The sequence below is a fragment of the Notamacropus eugenii genome, chromosome 3 (assembly GCF_028372415.1).
Source record: "Notamacropus eugenii isolate mMacEug1 chromosome 3, mMacEug1.pri_v2, whole genome shotgun sequence".
Classification (NCBI taxonomy): domain Eukaryota; kingdom Metazoa; phylum Chordata; class Mammalia; order Diprotodontia; family Macropodidae; genus Notamacropus; species Notamacropus eugenii.
Genome location: NC_092874.1, coordinates 225,472,126 through 225,484,487, shown reverse-complemented (window position 1 = coordinate 225,484,487; position 12,362 = coordinate 225,472,126).

The window sequence follows — 12,362 nt, the reverse complement described above, 5'->3', positions numbered from 1 at the left end:
ACTGCAAGTCATGTCATCATTTCTCTGATATCATGGTCCTTTTCAAAAACAAAGGACAAACACAACTTTGCCCCCAACATTGTAATGTACTAGAGCTTAGGCTCTGGCTCACCACTCCCTCACCTTCACAAATGGCTTCAAAGTACTCCACAACTTAACAATGAAGAGATTTCGAGCCCAAAGTCCTGAATTCCAGTGTTGTATCTGCTTCTTACTACCTGTGTGATTAAAGGCAAATCATTTAAACTTCCTTATCTGCAAAATGGGGAAAGAGACTAAATTCAATGATCTCTAAAAATTCTTTCCAGTAATAAATTCTATGAATTATCTCCTTGGGTCTTCTTGCTCTATCATAGTATCTCTTTCTCCTGGAAAGGAAGTTGTATCTGAGCGTGCTGACCACTATAGTGGGACCAGTGGTGAAAAACATCATGTCAATGGTCCTCTTCAAGTATGAAAGATAAGTTAGAGAGTATTGGACCTGGCATCAAGAGACATGGGTTTGAATTCTGGCTCTGATACTTAGTAGTTGTGTGACCCTTAGTAGGTCACCTTCCTTTTTTGGCAGCTAGAAGGTGCCATAGTGCACAGAGAGCCAAGCTTGGCATCAAGAAAACATGAGTTCAAATCCAGCCTGAAACACTTTCTAACCATGTGACCCTGGCCTAGTCATTTCACCTATATTTGCCTCAGTTTCCTAAATTGTAAAATGACAATAATAATAGCATCTGCCTTTTAAAGTTGATTTGAAGATGAAATGAGATATTTGTAGAGTCCTTAGCATGGTGACTGGCATGTAGCAGGTGCTTAATAAATGCTTATTCTTGCCCCTTCTCCCTTCTCTGAACCTAGACCACAAACCTGCCTAACTTCCCTCACAAGGTATTGTGTGGAAAGAGCTTCAAACACATTGAAAGGATACAGAAGCTGGGGTTGTTATTGTAGTTGGCACATACCACCCACACTGAGTATTTCTTTCCCATGTTCAGTGCCCTGCCCTGGGCAAAGGTGAGGGTCACGGTAGGTGTGGGATACACAGAGAAGAGGAGGAAGACTTGGTCTCTGCCCTCAGGGAGTTCCCAGTCTAATGGGAAGATAGGACCCAGGCTCCAGACCAGACACAGAACACAAGTGGATAAGACTCTGGACATTTTTTGGGGGGGAGGAGGGAGGATGAGGAGGAAAATGAGGAAGTGTGGAAGGAAGGGAGCAACCTTACACAAGAGTATGTGGAAGAATCATTTAGAAAAAGCTTCCTGGCATCTCCATGGAATGATAGAATTTTAGAGGTGGACAGAACTTTTGGACATCATCTGGTTCAGTCCTTTCCTTTTTTTTTCAGGTGAGAAAGCTGAGACCCAGAGAGGTAAAATAAAGACAAGGACCTTCTGAGCTTCAAGGTGGCCTTGAGTATTGAGGTCACCACCCACAGGGAGTTGCTGAAGGTCAAGGCAGGTGGGGTAGGCCCCAATACCTGTAGGGCACCTTAGTCACAGGGAGGACCATTGAGGGGACAAGGGATCAGGAAGAGATCTTTTTGTTGACTTTGGAATGCTCCTGACCTGACCAGGCTGAGTTCCAAAATGTAAGAATACTTTTTCACTGGGTGGATTCCAACAAAGCTTATGGAGTCCAATCTAGCAAAGAAGGGCTGAAGAAAATCAAGCGGTGGGCCAAAAGAGAAAGTAGGGTTTGGATATCAGTGAAATGGCATCATCTCCTGTTTGGGTGGCATGACCTCCTACAGTTCTTATGATGCAGAAGACATTTGATAATTTGTCTGGCTTTGGTAGAAGCCTTCGCCCTTTACTGGGGGGAAGGCAACAGTTTCTGAAGACTAATCTCCATCCTCTCCAGTGACCTCTCAGAGGATGGTACTATAAATGGTGACTACTGTGATTCATTTCAATTTCACGGTGTCTGCTTTGTGGTTTCTGATGACCTTTCTTGTTCTGTGTATTAAGGAGATGTTTGAATTTTGTTACTGAAAGAACTATTCTTTCTTTGGGGAATGTGAGAAGACTGATACTTAGATACTGTTTCTTAGAAAATAGATAAATACATGACTATATAAGAATTGAGACCTATATCCCCCCTTAGATATATTTGCATATTGAGGCTTTCCATTTTCTTTTCCCTGGCTCCACCCACCCCCATCTGAATAAGTATTTACAAGACAAATCCCAAGGGGGAAAATTATCAGCACTTTTGATCCTCATGTTTTGAAAACAAGCTGAAGTCATTCTTTTTGGCACTGGTAAGGTATTCATTCATGGCTTTCTTTCTCTAAAATCTGTTGAATTCTCCTCCTGTTTCTCTAAGTATAACTTCACAGATAAGTGTCCATCTGAGTCCAGATAGCACTGGGGTCACTGAGAAGGCATTCCATACTTCTTTTGTCAACTAACCTTGGGCAAACTCATATCATATTCTTATATCCCTCAGTCAATTACTTCCATCAAAGATTTAAAGGCACAGATAGAGGGTTGCAAGTAAGATACAACACCTAGTTCCCACCAATCACCCTTATGGGACCCCTCAAAAGAAGGGAACACTTCCAATGGCAGAAAATGAGACAAAAAGGAAACCTAGGAAGCTACTATACCACAACCCTAATGTGGATGCAGATCCAGATGACTGCAGTATCCCTCCTTCTATCTCCAGCTGACTGTTGAAAATATTCTCTAATACTTCTATACGTATAAGTCTGTGCATGAGTTTTCTCTTTTCTTCTTATCTAATGTAGACTTTGAGTTACCATATGGCCCCACGTTTGGCATTTGCTGCCAAATGGAGGAAATGAAAAGGGAGTGGTGTAGGACTGATTAAATCTCTTCATTTGAAACTTCCTTCAACTCATACAGAGAATTTTTATTTCAAATAGTGCAGTGAATAGCCCTTATTTTAGATGTTATAAATTCATTTCAATTCAATTTCTTTCTGTGTGGCTCTGGACAGGTCATTTAAACCTTTTGGGTCTTAATTTCCTTATCTGTAAAATGAAGGAGCTGGACTAGATGGTCTTTAAGGTTCTTCCAGTTCTAACCCTATGAAGTTCCCTAAACAAACATTTATTAAGCACCTACTATGTTCAAAATACTGTGTTAGGTGCTGAGGGTGATGTGAAGTTTAGAAAAAAACAAAAAGCAACCCAACAACCCCTGCTCTCATGATACTTATAGTCTAGTAAGCAAGAACTATGGAACCATCTCTTAGCAATTCTCAAGTCTTCATCATCACATCTCGCTGCTTCTCTTTCAAACTCTAGTCAGGATACTGGCATTCTGGAAACTTACCTGACCTATGAAAGTATGGTTGTCCAGAGGATCTAAGTTTCAGTCTAGGTTCTGCTATGCACCATCCATTTTCTTCTTAGAGCCTGCTCTGAACAGTGTGTGTGGGGGAAGATTCAGGGTGAGGAACTGAACATCCCATCTGTACTGAACTCCTGATTTCACAAAGGAGACAGGATACATACTCGGGACAGAGACCCAGACCCAAAAACAGGATCAGAACCAGGAGTGGTTGGACAGAGTCACTAAAAGTTTTGCAAATTGGCCTCTCCATCCCCAACTCCATCCTCTCAACACACATTCAATTGGACATTCCAGGGAGAGGGAGAACAGTACATCCTCTTGAAATGGAATCTGTCAGTGTTTCTGATTTGTGTTAATACAAGATATGACACATGGGGTTGAAGCTGGTGGATGGTGAAACATTGGCATTTTTGTAAAGTTTTACAAAGTTAGCCTTAGTTTCCTGCTTTCAGCCTCATTTTTCTCTGTCCCCAGCTACTTAGCTTATCTGGAAGATGTATGTGTGTGTATGTGTGTGTGTGTGTGTGTGTGTGTGTGTGTGTGTGTGTGTGTGTATGCTTATGTTCACATTCAGAACTTAATTTTAGCCCTCCTGTCAGTAAACTTGGATGCTAGACCCATTCCTTAAGAAATTCAAATCAGCAAACATTTATTAGGTACCTATTATGTGCAAAATGAGTGACAATGTGGCATATTGGATAGAGGACAGGGCTTGGACTCAAATAGACCTGAGTTCAATTCCAGTTCGGGTTGTGTAATACTTAAGCCCCCAACATCTCAGTTGCAATGGGTCTTGGTAGAGTCATTTACCATACAATGAAACCACAGGTCCAAATTAAAAATGCTACCTTCCGAGATTGTTATGAGGGTAAAATGGGATGTCTGTAAAGTGCTGTATAAATGAGATAATGTACAAAATGCTATGTAAGTATCAGCTATTATTATTTCTATAAAAAAGAGAAAATGCATTTTGCCCTCCTTCCCTCTTCCTCCTTCATATGTAGACAAAGAAAAATGACTTCTAACATCTCATGGCTATGTCCTTGAACCAGCAAATCAAGAACTGTTCCATTCCTTTCTACATCAACCATTTTGAAAACAATGTCAACATTGTCTGCAAAAGTCCTATGAACCAGAAAATTAAACTTTTTCTTACCTACGCTGCCCCAATAGTAAATAATAATTCTACAAAAGACATAAGTGGCTCAAAGTTTACTCTAAAAAATGCTCAAATTTCTGTCTGGATATTGACAATGGTTGGCTGGTAGGGGCCACTATGGGCTGTATTCTGAAGAGAATATGGTTTCAGATTCAATGTTTTTAAAGCCAGTATTACAACTTTGGGGTTCATTTAGAAGTTTATCAGAAAATAATAATTTTTTCCTTTAAATATTTTGATATTCAACCTCTCTCAGGCTCAATTTTCTCATCTTTGAAATGGGTATAACAATAAAAATACTAGTAATAGGGTTGTTGTGATGGTTAAATGAGACAACATGTAAAGCATTTATATAAATATTGTGGTGATGACGATGAGGGTGATGCCTTACCTAAGTGCCTAAGTAGTGACTTCCCCATCACTCTGAGCATTCATGCAGAGATTAGCTGCATGATCACTTGTCATGGATATAATAAAAGGATTCCTCCTTAGGTAGAGACTAGAGCAGATGACCTCTGATGTACCTTATAACTGAGATTCAATTCAATCTAATTCAATAAGAATTTAGTAAGTACCTACTATGGGTTAGTCCCTGTGTAAGGAATGTAAAGACAAAACAGTCCTTACCCTTGCATTCTACTCATGATATAACTTGTGCACAAATAGGCAATTTGAGGAAGAAGGCCCTTACTACTGCGGAGGGGAAAGAGATCAGGGAAGGCTTCAAGGGTAACTAGTATGTGAGTTGACACTTGGAGGATTCAGAGAAACAGAAGAGAAGGGAGTGTATGCCAAGTATGGGTTGTTATTGTGTTCATCTTTCATTTCTGAAGAAGACCATGACATCAGAGAAATAATGACGACTTGCACCTGACTTTGTTTTGAGTGAGGGAGGGCTGTGCAAGGTCACCAGCCTCACTTTTTCCTCCTGAGCCATCTCCAAGTATGGGGCAGGCTTGTTTGAATATAGGGACATGGGATGTTAGCTGGAGTAGTGGAGATAGCTCTGGGCTTGGAGTCAGAAAGTCATCAGTTCAAATCCAGCCTCAGTCACTTACTAGCTATATGGCTCCAGGCAGGCCTCAGTTTGCCCCAATCACCTCAACTATAAAATGTAAAATAATAGCACCTTTCTCCCAGGGTTGCTGTGAGGAACAGATATAACAGTATTTGTAAGGTGCTTAGCACAGTGTCTGACACATAGTAGGTGACAAATAAATGATTGTTTACTTATTTCCATCCAGTTAGCAGTCCCGTTTGGCTTCAGTGTAGAGTCTAGTAAAGGAAGTAATAGGAAGCAAGACTGGAAAAGGGTTAGGCACTTAGATTGTCTAAATGACAGGCTGACGAATTTGTATTTTATTCTATAGGAAATGGGGAGCTAGGGAAAGTTTTTGAGGGGGGGAACAATAGTCAGATCTGTACTATTTTGGCAGCATTGTAGAAAATATATTGGGAGAGGCTGGAAGTAGGGAGATAAATAGAAAGTGGTTCCCATAATCCAGGTGAGAGGTAATGAGGTAATAAGTGGTGTCTATGAGTAGAGAGAAGGGGAAGAATTGCTAGATGTTATGATAGTAGAATCAACATTTTGCACCTGATTGGATATTGGATGTGAGGATAAGGCAAGAGTCAAGGATGACTTGAAGGTTACAGCACAGATTGACTAGGATAATGGCAGTGTCCTCAGTAGAAATAAGAAAGTTTGGAGGATGGTGGAAGACAATGGTAAAATAATGAGGGATGGAGACTTTGCAGGTGAGGATGAAGAATAAATTTGGGAGGAGTGAGGCATACAGATAGATGGAATGATAGGACACTGTGATCTGATAAAGGAATTTCAGAACTCTTGATCATGGAAATGGAGCACTTGTAGGTTAGTCAAGGGTGGGACAATTTCTGTGTGCGGCTGAGGTGGAGTGAAGTAGTAGGTCATAGGAGCGGAGCCAATTGAAGATCTGGGAGGTTAGGGTATTTGTAGGCCTTTGTCAGATCTTGACCTTTTGAGAACCCAAGGTTATCTACACAGCATAATGAGGAATTGAAGTAATTTATCATCATCATCACCATCATCTTCATCATCATCATGCTAACCATGTGTGTCTTCATCAGTAGGGAACTCTTTTGAAGAAATTCTTTCTACCAATGCAGTTGGCACCTATAGTCTTAGAGAGTTACCTAGGAAACTTGGAAGTTAAATGACTTGACCAGGGCCATACAGCCAAGACATATTACAAAAAGGACTTGAACGCAGGTGTTCCTGACTCCCAGGTTAAATCACCTACTGGATGACTCTCTTTATTGTTAGTATGACTAATAATTCTTTATTTTTACCTAGTGTATTTTACTTATCAAAGGATTCTCATATTTATTATTTCATTTGATTTGGGTCTGGGGAGATATTCAACTGGTATGGGGTGGTCTCACAGAGAAGATCATAGCATCACTGATCTAGAGTGGGAAGGGACCTTAGAGGCCCTAGAGTCCAGTCCCTCATCTCACAGATAAGGAAATTGAGGCACAGAGTGGTTGAGTGACTTGCTCAAGATCATACAGAGCTACTAAGTGTCTAAGGTGGTATTTGAACCCAACTTTTCCTGACTCCATATTCAACACTGCCTCTCTAAGAGCTTTTGCCTAGTAGTATGGGAGTGAGGACACTCACTGCCTTCTGCAGAATCCCTGGAAATTCTCTTTCTGGTGATATAGTCCTAGGCGGATGTTCCCAGTCTATTTTGGGAAGGTTCTCTCATAACTTAGAAAAAGTTAGAAACTTAGAAAATGAGATCAGATACTGGGGTTCCTCCTTCCTAAATTTTCTGCTTCCCATGTCCTGATTTTGGAAGTGTCTCCAGCTCTAGGAAAGTTGACACTCTTGCTGTGGGGGTTAATACTTTATTGGGAATCTGACTGTAAATAGCCAATTGCTGGATATTCTTTTGGTCTCGTGCCTTCCCAGTTGAACTGGCTTCCAAAGTGGTGACAGTGAACTGGGGTTAAATTTTGCTGTATGAATAGAAATGACTTGAGGCATATTTGCAGAAAAGACACTTGATCTGACTGAGATAAATGAAGTCACTCTTGGATCTTGGCCACCATTTCAGGTCTCCCTAGGGCTTTACTAATGATCTCCAAGCAGAGTGAAAGCTTTATTGAATAAGGAGGGAGAAAGAGTTTAACCCTCCATCTTAACTAACAGGTTTCTAGATCTTGGCTGAAAGAGTGACAATGGTGTGAAGAGGATGGTTAGAATGAATGTGTTAGCATCAGGTGTTAAGCAGGGTAGGGAGTAGGGAGAAAGGGTAAGGGCTCCTTGAAGCCTGAAAGTTTGGACAGAATGTTATGATTATTCCTGCCCCATCCCTTGGTTATGCAAAAGTCATTTATCCGAGATGACAGAGGGTACCCCTTTGCTTCCATTAGACTGTAAACTCTTCAGGATAAAACTATGTCTATATTTCCTCTGGATCCTCCCCTTTCTCTCAATACTGAACATCATGGGTTACCCACCCCAAAGTGCTAACTGCCTACCTCTGCTATTGTTGGCTGGGGACAATATTTGGGGTGCTGGGCACCTATGGATTGTTGAGAACAGGGTGGTGGGTCCTGCTGGGCATACTTGCCCAGACATGCCATAGTTTGTGTGTGTTCTGCAAGAAGATCAGGCTTGGGCATGCAAATCTGTGGCTTTGTCCCATAAGTTTGTCCCATAAGCTCCTGAGGATACTGCAGAGTAGAAGATGGACTGGGGTACCACTCTGGTGGGAAGTGCTAGGGGTAGGGGAAGTTGATAGATTGGGAGTCTCCTGACCATCACTGTGGAGTTGAATCCCTGAAAGTATAACCTTCCTTCAACAAAAGGAGGAAGACACCGCCCTTTGTCAAACATTTTAGTAGTTTTCATGAGTTGGGTAAGGCTTTTCCTCTTTTTTCTGAATCGGGCACAACAATCCCAAAGGTGAACTTTCTACATGTTTATGTCATATGAAGACCAAATGAAAGTACGAGGAATATTTAGAGTGGAGAGCAAAAGACTTAGTGAAGACATGACAGTTAGTTTCATATATGTGAAAGGCTGTTATATGCAAGAAGATTAGAAGTAAAAGTAGTTCTGTGACTAGAAGGAGAACGAAGCAGGTGAAAGCTGAAAAAGCAAATTTAGGTTCCAGGTAGGGAAAGCTTCTGAATAATCAGAGATATTCCCAAGTGAAACGGACTGCCTCCAGAGGTAGTGGGTTCCTTCTTGGAAATCTTTAGGTGTAAGGCTGGAAGACCAATTTTAGGTAGACTACAGAGCTGATCTGTTTATTAGGCATGAGTTATACTGGATGGCTAATCCTCAGATTATTTGATTCTATTTCCTGGACATTTTTTCCTTAATAGTATTTTAATTTTTTCCAATGACATGTAAATATAGTTTTCAACATTCATTGAGTTCCAAATTTTCCTCCTTCCTCCTCCTCTTCTTTCCCCCTCCCCAAGACAGCAAACAATCTGATTGAGGTTATACATGTACAATCATGTTAAATATATTTCCACATTAGTCATATTGTGAAAGAAGAATCAGAACAAAAGGGGAAAACCACAAGAAAGAAAAAACAAAAAACAACAAAAAAAGAGGAAATAGTATGTATCAATCTGCATTCAGATTCCATAGTTCTTTCTCTAGATGTGGAGACCATTTTCCTTCGTGAGTCCTTTGGAATTGTCTTGGAACATTGTATTGCTGAGAAGAGCGAAGTCTATTAGAAACAATGTTTCTGTTACTCTGTACAATGTTCTCCTGGTTCTACTCGCTTCACTCAGCATCAGTTCGTGTAAGTTTTTCCAGGTTTTTCTAAAATGTGCCTGCTCATCATTTCTTATTGCAAAATAGTATTCCATTATGTTCATATACCACAATTTCTTCAGCCATTCCCCAATTGATGGACATCCCCTCATTTTCCAGTTCTTTGCCACCACAAAAGAGCTGCTATAAATATTTTGGTATATGTGGATCCTTTTCCCCTTTTGATAATCTCTTTGGGATACAGACCTAGTAGTGCTATTGCTGAATCAAAGGATAGGCACAGTTTGGTTGCCATATTGGCTTAACAAACTGAACATTTTTCACAGATGGTTTTCACTTTGCTTACTCTCCTTACTTACAACTCTATTCCCTCAAGGAAAGTGTAATTAAAGTGCTTTGATCTGTTTTATAGGAGCATCAACTTAAATCTTTGATTTTCCTTTCTTTTTTTGCTTCCAATTTTCCCTTTCTCCCTCCCTTTCTTGAGACTTGCCTTTCCACCCCCCCCCCCTTCTCTCTCTCTGTCTCTCTCGTTTCTCCCTGGATTCTGCTTCTCCCTACCCCCACCTCACTATTTCCCTTTTCTCTCAATTCTCTTTCTCTCCCTTGTTTTCCCCAGTCCCCAGACAATCCAGCTCTGGGCATTACCTTTCACTGATCTCATTCTATTTCCTGGGAGCACCAGTGCTTCCTTTGGCTCCCGAGCTTTTGTCTTTCATTAGTTTTTAAGCTCTCCTGATTACTGCATCATCATCACCCTTAGGCACCAGTTTCCTGGCCCTTCTTAGATTCCTTGACTGTCTGGTTCTCTGGATTCAGAGATCCCTTGGATTTGGGTCCTGATTGCCTTTTTTTCCCCTATTTTTCTTTTGCCTCTGCTGAATGCCAAGTTTTGATTCCATTTCCCTTTTCACTCCTTGCCCCCTGTTATCAACCCTACTTGACGGGTGGGGAAGTGTGATGCAGTGGAAGATTTGGCATCCTCAGGTCTGGGTTTGAATCCCACTTGGACCATTCACCTGTGTGAGCTTGGATAAGTCACCTTACCTATTGGTCTCAATTTCTCATCCCTCAAATGAGGAGGTTAGAATAGGTGACCACTATAGTCTTTTCTAGTTCTAAATCTAGGCTCTTATAAGAGGGATATTCTATTATTTTACAAGGAAGAAAGAATACCCAAATTCTGAAATACTTCTAAACGTTGATTCAGGAAGCTTGCTGACAGTGGTGTGCCTGGAAAATGTGTAGGGGGGATACTAGTTAATCACATCATTTAATGAAGATGGAATCCATAGAATTCCATGTCTGGACCACCACAGTTGGATGGTATATCACATCTAAGTGGCTCCCTATTTCCTCTAGGAACAAATACAAAATCCTCTATTTGACATTCAAAGCCCTTCTTAACCTGGCTCCCCTAACTCTCTACCATGTACTCTTTGATCCAGTGACATTGACTTCTTGGCTGTCCCATGAACAAGATATTACATCTCTCAGCTACAAGGATTTTCTCTCGTGGTTCCCTTGAACAATGCCTGGAATGCTCTCCCTCCTCCACTTCAACTACTTCCCTCTCTGGCTCTCTTTATGTCCCAACTAAAATGTCATCTTTTTCTGGAAGCCTTTCCCAACCCCTCTTAATTCAATGCCTTCCCTCTCTTAATTATTTCCTATTTATCTTGTATATAACTCTCATTGTATGTATTTGTATGTTGTCTCTTCCATTAGATTGTAAACTTCTTGAGGGCAGAGACTATCTTTTGCCTATTTTAATATCCCTAATACTTAATACAGTTCCTTGAACATAGTAGAGGCTTAATAAATATTGATTGATTGATTGATTTTAGTTATCTATAATTTTCATGGCCTAACTTGGTCTAACCATAGTTATCTATATGCCCTCCTGGTCCCCCAAAGAGAAAGGCATCTTCTGTTGTAGGATGTCCCCACATAGATTTGAGATTTGTCCAGTTGAGGGCTTTGGAAGGAGCTCCTTGGTCCATTGTACACTTGTGGATCTCTCAAGACAATCAGGATTCAATTTGTTGGTTGGTCAGGTTTTTGGTACTTCTCCCACCTTAACCTAATCATTTCCCTTAATCACATTTCTTCCCTTCTCCACCCCAAAGAGGGAGGGGAAAGAAGGAGCTATCACAAACAATTTTTCTTATCACATCAAAATTAGAATATCATGCCACTGAAAACTGAGCTATCTGTCATCATACCTCCCCCTTCTTTCACTTTTCTTATTTTTCTTCCATTCGCTGCCTCTTACTGATGACCCTTGATCTCGCCATAGGCTCTGTTGATTATTAGTGTGACTTTGGGACATCACTTCATTTTTCTAAACTTTAGTTCTCTCACTTGAGAGCTGGATCTCAGAGTCTGCTTCTAGTGTTGAAGGGGCAACCTGTGTAGGAAACTAGAAACCCTGGATAAGGTGTCTGGGGATTTGTTTCTGGGGGGCTGTCCTCACCCTCCCTTCCCTTATCACTTCTTGATCCAGTCCCTTCTCAGCATCTGTCTCCAAGGTTGGTTGCCTGCCATGATGATGCTTCCCCCACTCCCTCAAGTACTATACCCTTATTAATTCCAAGGCCTCCTTTGATAGATTTGCACCTCTCTCTTGTGAAGGTAGAACTGATGAATGTTTTCCTTTCTCTGCCACCATTGGGGCCCACTCTTTTCAATCCCCTTCTCATGTTCTTGCTGTTTCCATTAGAGCTCCATGCCAATATGGCTTCCATGCCAGCAATGCACTCCCTCCTCTCCTCCATCACTCAGAATCCCTTGGTTTCCTTCAAGACAGCTTAGGTGATACCTCCTAAGAGAATCTTTAATTCCCAAGGCTATCTTTCTCTCTTCTCAGGTAACTTTGTACTTAAGTATCTGTTTGCATTTTGTATCCCTGTGTAGTATGTAAGCTTTTTGAGGTCAGGGACTGCTTTTCTTGTCTGTCTTTGGATGCTCAGAACCTAGTATAATGATAGCAAGTACTCAGTAAACTGTTATTGGATGGAACTGGTCCTGTTCAGGGACCAATCAATCAACCCAGATTGATTCAGGAAGCCAGCTGGCAGAAGTGTGCTTGGAAAAT